The 8,088-nt window shown below is 49.9% G+C and overlaps 1 protein-coding gene across 3 annotated transcripts in view; it reads left to right on the top strand.

The window, feature by feature from the left end:
* Window positions 1–5,860: 5,860 nt before the first annotated feature.
* The window catches only part of FBXO34 (F-box protein 34), a 41,088-nt gene continuing 38,860 nt past the window's right edge, over window positions 5,861–8,088 (top strand). For all 3 annotated transcript variants that reach the window (XM_065637000.1, XM_065636998.1, XM_065636999.1), the window contains exon 1: window positions 5,861–5,960. The gene's annotated coding sequence lies outside the window, so the exon portion shown is untranslated. The remainder of the gene's footprint in view (window positions 5,961–8,088) is intronic.

Genomic DNA, 8,088 nt, shown 5'->3' with positions numbered 1-8,088 from the left:
CCTGGAGAACAGGAGCTGAGGGGAGACCTTCTGATCTCTGAACTGCCTGAAAGGAGCTTGGAGCATGGAAGGGGTTGGTCTCTTTTTCCAAGTAACAAGTGACAGGACAAGTGGAAATGGCCTCAATTTGCACCAGGGCAGGTTTAGATTGGATATTGTGAAAAATTTCTTCCTGGAAAGGGCTGTCGGGCATTGAAACAGGCTGTCCAGGGCAGTGGTGGAGTCACCGTCCCTGGAGGGGTTGAACAGATGTGGAGATGAGGTTCTTAGGGACATAGTTTATTGCTGCACTTTATGATCTTGAGGGTCTCTTCCAAGCAAAATGATTCTGTGATTGGAGAGTGGCTCTGTGGATCATGATTGCAGCAGTCATAGAAATGTCACCCCTCAGTCCTCTGTATAGACTGCCAGGGATATGCTGTGGCGAAGATTTGCAAACTTCGAACTCCTACAATCATTAATTTGCTATAAGATAATAAAAGATTAATATGGAGTTTATTGACTGCTGCCAGGTTCCCCAATGATATGAAAAAGATGTAATTAAACAACAGAGCTACAGGAGTTCTTGTTTGTAGACTCTGCCCACAGGGTCCGGTCCAATGCAGTCTTCAGTGTTGCCGATATTTATTACTCTCCCTTCTCTCCCAAATTAGTGAAACTGAGGGTGTTCAGCAGTTCCACCTTATGATATCAGGATATAGTCCAATGATGTGCAACCTGGAGAAGGCTCCAGGGAGGCCTTACGGCGGCGTTTCCGCACTCAAAGGGGCCAATAAGGAAGATGGGGAGAGACTTTTCATCAGGGCCTGTTGCAAGAGGACAAGGGGTGATGCGTTTAAACTAAAGGAGGGAGATTCAGGCCAGACATGAGGAAGAAATTGTTTGCGCTGAGGGTGGTGAGAACCTGGCCCAGGTTGTCCAGAGAGGTGGTGGCTGAACCATCCCTGGAGACATCCCAGGCCAGGCTGGACGGGGCTCTGAGCAACCTGAGCTGGTGCAGATGTCCCTGCTCATGGCAGGGGTGGCACTGGATGAGCTTGGAAGGTCCTTTCCCACCCGAACTGTTCTGTGATTCTATGTGAACCACGCTGAACCACAAGTTTTAGGGAAAATATTAGTTCGGGAGTGTCTTCCTTCCAACCCAAAATAATTTTTGCATCTGCAGGATTCCGTCACGCTGAAAATACTTATTTGCTCCTCAGAGCATCTAGACTGGCGCATTTACTAATTCCCACTCGTGTGGATACTGAATTTAGGACATGTGGCTGCACTGCAGCCAAGGCTTTAATCTCACCTGCTCAAATAACAACATCAGCAATAACAGACAGGTAATTTGAGCACTAACTCGGGTCCTTGGCGGGCTCTGGCTCTGCCGTGTGGCCTTGCTGGTTGTTACCTGAGCTAACTAGGTTGAAGCCAGAGTGAGTTTCCTTGACACGCTGCAGTAACACCTTCCGCTAGCAATATCTAGGTCACCGCAAGGGTCTTGATGTATTTGAATAATGCCACAATTTTAAAGTATTGCAATGTCACTTTAGGATAAAAACACAGTAACTGGGTGTTTTTCAACCAAATTCCTGATTGGTACTGATTTTATTGTGTTAAGAGGAATAAGCATATTAGCATTTAGTAGAGATAAACAAGCAATATGAATATAAAACCTCATCCTGTACAGATATTAGACATGCCTGAAAGATTAACTGTGTAATTCTCATACAGTCCTGATGATTTTGTGATAATATGCCTACATTTTAGCCACTGAAGCTTTGAGAACCAATTTGAGTGGATGTATTTCTTGACAATATAACTATCATTATCAGATATATTTTGTACCGAGGAGATCATTGTGTAAAAATCTGGTAACTTGCTCTTTCTGCTCTTCATCTGTTTACAAGAGATTTTGTTTTGTGAGGGTGGTTCTTCCCATCCTGGTATAAATGCACCTCACTGAAGAGGAATACAGAATATGCAGGGAAACCTGTCTCCAAATTTAGCCCTGAAACAATTGCAATTTCTGACTTTATTTTTGGTGAAGTGTCAGGCAAATGGAGTTATAAAGCTGTAGCCCATGGCACTTGCATGGAGTCAAAGAAAAACCTCTGTAGACAAACTGCATGTGGAGCCCAGCACGATGCTGCAGAGAGCACAGAGAGGTCCTCCTGTGCAATTTAATTGATAACCTCTTAATCAAGTATTGCACAGCAAAACCACTGCGGCACCTTGGCTGTTGTTCCCACTTCTGCTTTTCATCTCAAGTGATCACTAGTTTAAAAAACAGAACAAATCCTAGAAGCAGAAAATAAAAGCTAAATTATTTTCTTAAACTAACCAGGAAACACAGTTAAGTCTTCTGCTGCATTTTCTTGCTCGGTTCTTTAGGTTTAATTTATATGGGCCTGGGATCCCGAGCTGACAGAAACACCGACGCGCTGGCTGTGCAAAGCAAGTCAAATAACATCTCGCATTTGATTTTTCTTCCCACCAAGTCTCTGCTCAGGAGGTGGGAAGTTCCACTCGCCCTTTGGTGGTGTCTTTGTAACACTCTCCAGGTTATAAATAGAAAGACAAGGTACCCAACTTCAAGTATTATATTGCGCTCTGGCAGCCTGATACTTAATAGCTGGATGTTGTAGCACATTTATAAGCTCCCAGCTTTCCCTAGAGCTAGTCCAAAATGCAAACTAGCAATCTTATAATGCGAAGTACAGTTGGAAACAAAGTCTAGGTAGTTTTTATCTCAGCATATCTTTACATCTGTTGTTATTTATGGCGTGTTTGCACCGACTGTTCCCTGCTGTTACAGATTTCGGTCAAAACCCTGCTCTGGCACTACAGGTGAAAGCGTGCTGCAGCTGGTTTTGTTCTCCAAGGCCCAAAGCCATGTTCTTGAGGAAATCCCATTTCTTTCCAAACAAACTCAAACCTTCTTGCTTTTCTTCTATGGGGAAGAGAGGAGCGGGAATTAGCCTCAGAACAAACGCTGGATTCAACCTTAAGCCGCTGCTGAGTTGAGACCAAAGCTTTTATTGTTTTCAGAGAGTGTTTGGAGTGGGTTACTTTGGGTGAATTGTACTTTTAGCTCCTTTAGCAAAAGGAGAGGAAGAAACCGCTTAGTGCGGTCGTATTAAATGATGTTTCAGCTGTAGCAGGTTTCTAATTGAGTTAGGCCAGGACCATTGCGTTTGCATTTGAAAAAAGCATCCTTTCCCCTAGCTTAGACAAAACTTCCAGTATTTTTTATTATTAGGATGGTTTAAAACCTGTATGTATTTTTCTCCTTGTGCATCTCCATTGTGTCTCCTTTCCCCAGAGGCAGAACATCTTTTATGGAAGCTGAATGTGACTATTGGAGTTAAGTGTCTCAGGGCTAAATCAAATACAAAGGCGATAAGGAACAGCCTGGTTTACAGAGTACAACAACTCAAAGCTTTGAGGAATATGACCGTTAATTAAGCTGGAAACAATAACGACTTGGTTAATCCTATGTACTCTGACAGAGTTAAACTTCTCCAGGTCTCTGATAAGATAGGACTAGTTTATCTATTGTTTTTTTAATGTTCAAGGCGACAGAAATGCAAAAGTGCCAGATGGCCCTAAGCTAAACAATGTGCAAAATCTTTCTTATATTATCACTAAATGCCAGGGGGGGTTGGGGGGCAGGAGAAAAGTTATTTAATCATTAGAAGTCACTTAGCAGCAAATGGCATTTAGTGGTCTTTATCAACTTAAAACGAAAGATTGAGTCTGTACCGTTGTGGGGCCTTTTTCTAATATGACAGGGCACATATTTTATTCCCCTTTAAGTCATCTGGTGATATCGTGTGTGTCAGTGTGTGGTACCAGGCTGGTAAATAGGTTTTTTTTTTTTCCATATGCACAAAAAACCCCCACCAAAACCCACTATGATCCTATACTAAGATACTGAATTTTCCCCTGGAACACATGAAGCTACTGTGTCAGCAGCAGCTAAATCCCATTGTTGTGCTGGGGTTTTGTTACGGTCGAGATGAGAATGTACTGGAGGGAAGAGGAGCTGTAGGTTCTGTTTTCTGTCCTGTCACTGATCTGATATTTGACCTTTGGAAACTCATTTTACTTCTGTCTTCCCTCCTGTCCTTGCTTCGGCTTTGTATATAGTGGCTGTAGTCTACAGGGACTCCAGAGACTTTGGGAGATTCATCTGAGACGCCACATTAATGTGATCCTGCGCCTTGGCTAATTAGCTCTGCCCCTCGTCAGGACCACTGTGCTGACACAATACTGCTTTTTAGCTTGAGAATGCTCTCAAGGATCTTCTCACAATATTGCATTACACAGAAAAAGTGGTGCCTCCACTGCTGCCCTCCTGCAGGGCAGAGAAACCAGGACTTTTCAGTTTGCCACCCTGGATCATCCGTGGTTCCCGTGGGGACCTGCGTCCCCCTCCGCTTCCCTCCCTGCAGAATCAAGCTGCCAAAATCTTCTTTTGAGGAGCACGAAGGCTCCTTCTTGCAGGAAGCTACCATCTGGTGCCACCCCTTGATTCCCCTTTTCCCAACTTCTCTTGCTCCCTTCTCTTGCTCTCAATACCTTTGGTTTTGGGGGACTTCTCCGATGCTCTTCTCTCTCCCTGTGGACTGAGATTTTCATGAGGATGACACAGAGAAGATGGCTGGGGTCATGTTTGCATGACAAACCACTGCCTGGGCTCTGCCATGCCTCCTAGCGTACATCTACACCAGGAACACCAGCTCTTGTTCTTCTCTGCCAAGGGCACAGACGATGGCAAAGGGTATTTAATGAAACAAGCCAGCTGGCACCACACTGGTGGGGTTCCAGTAGCCTCCCAGCAGCTCTTTTGGCCCTGCAGTCAGGAGTTAAGTACATTTTAAAGCCAGAAGGACTATCAAATGAGTTTCTTTGGCCTCCTGCAGAGGACTGTATAGAGCGCAGAGCAACGAAGATGCTGAAGGGAGTGGAGCATCGCCCGTGTGAGGAAAGGCTGAGGGAGCTGGGGCTCTAGAGCTGGAGAAGAGGAGACGGAGGGGTGACCTCATTCATGGTTATAAATATGGAAAGGGTGAGTGTCAGGAAGATGGAGCCAGGCTCTTCTCGGTGACAACCAGTGATAGGACAAGGGGCAATGGGTACAAACTGGAACACAGGCGGTTCCACTTAAATGTGAGAAGAAACTTCTTCCCGGTGAGGGTGGCAGAGCCTGGCCCAGGCTGCCCAGGGAGGTTGTGGAGTCTCCTTCTCTGCAGACATTCCAACCCTCCTGGACACCTTCCTGTGTAACCTCATCTGGGTGTTCCTGCTCCGGCAGGGGGATTGTACTGGATGAGCTTTCGAGGTCCCTTCCAATCCCTGACATTCTGTGATTCCGTGATTTTTAGCCTGTTATCACCACACTAAATCCACTTGTAAGCAGCCGGTGCCAGGTGGAGGGCTGGGAGCCCGCACCCCTGTTGCTAAACCTCACAGACACCGAAACTAAGGCCCGAGGCACCAGGGGCTGCCAGCGCTGGCAGGTACGGGGGGTCCTCGCCCCTGCACCGGGCTCTGCCTTGAAACGTCCCTGGCCTTGAACCCGGGGCCTGGCCCCGCGCTGCGGAGAGCGCTGAGGCCCTGCGGAGAACTCGGGCCCCGGGCGGGGAGCGGGAGGAGCGCGGCGGCCCCTGCGGAGACCCGACAGTCCCTCAGTCGGGCCCCCGGCCCCGGCGCTGCCTTGCGCGGCGGAGCGGCCGGTGCCTGGCACGGCGCGGGGGCGGCCGGCGATACCGCGGCCCTCCCCGGCGGGCCCGGGCCCGTCCCGCTCCGCCCCGCCCCGGGCAGGGATTGGCGCGGCCGGCGCGGCTCCTCCCGCCGCCGCGGCTGGGCGCAGGGGATCCGGCCGCGCCGAGCCCAGCCTGGCGGCTCCGTGCAGCTCGCCGCCGGGACGCCCCCTCCTCCCCGCGGGAGCGCGGCCGGCCCCGCTCCGGGTAGGCTTCTGGCGGCGCGGCGGGACCGGGGAATGGGGCGGGGGGACGGCTCGGGGCCGCGGGCCGGGGCGGGCAGGTGGGCGGCGAGCAGGCCCCGCACGCACCGCCCGCTCTCCCGGCCGGCCATGGCGGCTCCGGGGGCCGCCGAGGGGCCGCTGGCCGCCCGCCGGCAGGGGCTGCGCGGCGCCGGGCCCCGCGGAGCGCACCGGGCCTCCCCGCTCCCGCAGCAACGCGCCTGCCAGCCGCCCTCTCCCGGGTTTATTTTATTTTGTTCCCGGTGCTCCGCTCCCCGTGCCGGGGCGGGGGGGGGGGGGAGGTATTTCGCTTCCCCCTTGTGCCCCCTCCGCTGGCAGCGCTCCCGGGGCCTTCCCGCCTCCCGGCGGGTCTGACAGCCCGAGCCCGCGGCCGGGGCGCTCCGGGGCTGCCGGTCCCGGCCCCGCTCCGGCGGGTGCGGGTCGCGGAGCATCTCGGCTCCTCCGCGGTTGCGTAACGCGATCGTGCTGCGGGGCCGGCCCGCGCGGGGGTCGCCCCCACCCCGTGTCGTGGTCTCTTCGCGGCCCTGCGAGCGAGCACACGGGTTTGTTTTCTTAAGAAAACCAAAACCGACCAACCAAAAAAAGCCCCAACCCAAACAAAAAAACCTTACGTCTTCTTTTTTTTTTTTTTTTTTTTTCTTTTCCCAAATTTTCATCTTCTGAGCACTGTCACTTCCTGCTGGTGTTTTTCTGCACGGTTTACCCTGCGCTTCGTGCATCTGTCAGCCTTTCAGGGGAAGGATTGTGAAGCTCAGTAAACATAAACGATCCAAAAATAAAGCTTTAATCATCAGTAGATATTGCAGATAATACTTCTAATAATGTGTTCGCGGGGGACGGCGTAAGAATGTAAGGAGAGGTTAAAAGTACAATTACGGTGGAAGCGATTTCTGCTTAAAATTACTTCCTCCGAGGCCTTACTCGAAACAATAAGCTCAGCTTTTAATTTCTTCAGTAAACCGAGGTTATTGACTTGCGCTGTGTGGCTTCCAGTTGGAAAAAAATCTCCTTTTATCAGCCAGAGAAGTGGGTCTGACGCTTGTCCGGCGAGGTGCTTCGTACGACACCCAGCAGCAGCGTACGTCTCAATTTTAAATAACCGGGTGGGATGGGGCTGGAAGGCTCAGCTCGGGCTGTAAAACCCACCTGTGAGGCTGCGTACGTCCCCGAGTGCTTCGCCCTGCTGCTCTCTGTGCTATCTTGGCCATGCCACAGCTCTCGGGATCCAGTTTTGGTAGCTCGAGGTATGCAGGCTGGCTTTGAAACCGGTTCAGATGGGGCACGGACTCGAGCCGTGAGTCTTAATGGGTGTTTGCGTGGTGCTTCGGGTTTTCTCGGATGAAAGGTTTTACATAATTGCCCATTATAATTGTCTGTCACCCCCAGAGAAGAGCCAAAGCAAAAAAAACCCCACGAGTGTGGAGGTAGGGGGTTGTTTTGGAAGTCCAAAGTCTAAACCTGTAGGTTGTTAATGTTGTTACTGCTTAATGTGAAGGCAGCAAAATGATTGACTAAAAAAAAATATAAAAATTTAGTTCTGTTCTCTTTTTGAGCCATTTGAAACGCATCGTCCGGACAAATGACACCCTGCTTACATTTGAGCTACTTGCTCTTCAGTGCCCAGAAGAATTCCTAATGCGACTCCAGTTGCACCAGCATTGCATGTGGTGTGTTTTTCTTTTTTTTTTTTTCTTTTTTTTTTTCCTTTTTTTTTTTTTTCCCCCCTTGAAATCTTAACTGGAAGCCTTTTACAGTGTTTTGATTCCTTTTTAATAAATGGCTAATCCCTTGCTGCAGGGGATGGGAGTGTTTTGAATGCGGCGTTTTTGGGTCCTGAGGGGAGGGGGAAGGGAGCGCCTTGTCTTGCTTTCCAGCAGCCACCCGCCTTCCCCGGCCCAACTGAAAGACCCTCATTGACTGGTTTTGAAGGTAACATGCTCAACTCTCCTCTCGCATGCTAAAAACCATAAATTTGCTGGAGCGCAGAGCCTTTGAGGGGAAGAAATGGAATGTCAAGGAGCCTGGGCTTCATCACGAGCAGCCTGGTAACAAAGGAGGTATCTGTTAATTGCATCGTGCTTATCAAAATCTCC

The sequence above is a fragment of the Caloenas nicobarica genome, chromosome 5 (assembly GCF_036013445.1).
Source record: "Caloenas nicobarica isolate bCalNic1 chromosome 5, bCalNic1.hap1, whole genome shotgun sequence".
NCBI classification, from domain to species: Eukaryota; Metazoa; Chordata; class Aves; order Columbiformes; family Columbidae; genus Caloenas; species Caloenas nicobarica.
The sequence above is the reverse complement of the archived record's forward strand: the minus strand, read 5'-3'. Positions and strand labels throughout refer to the sequence as shown.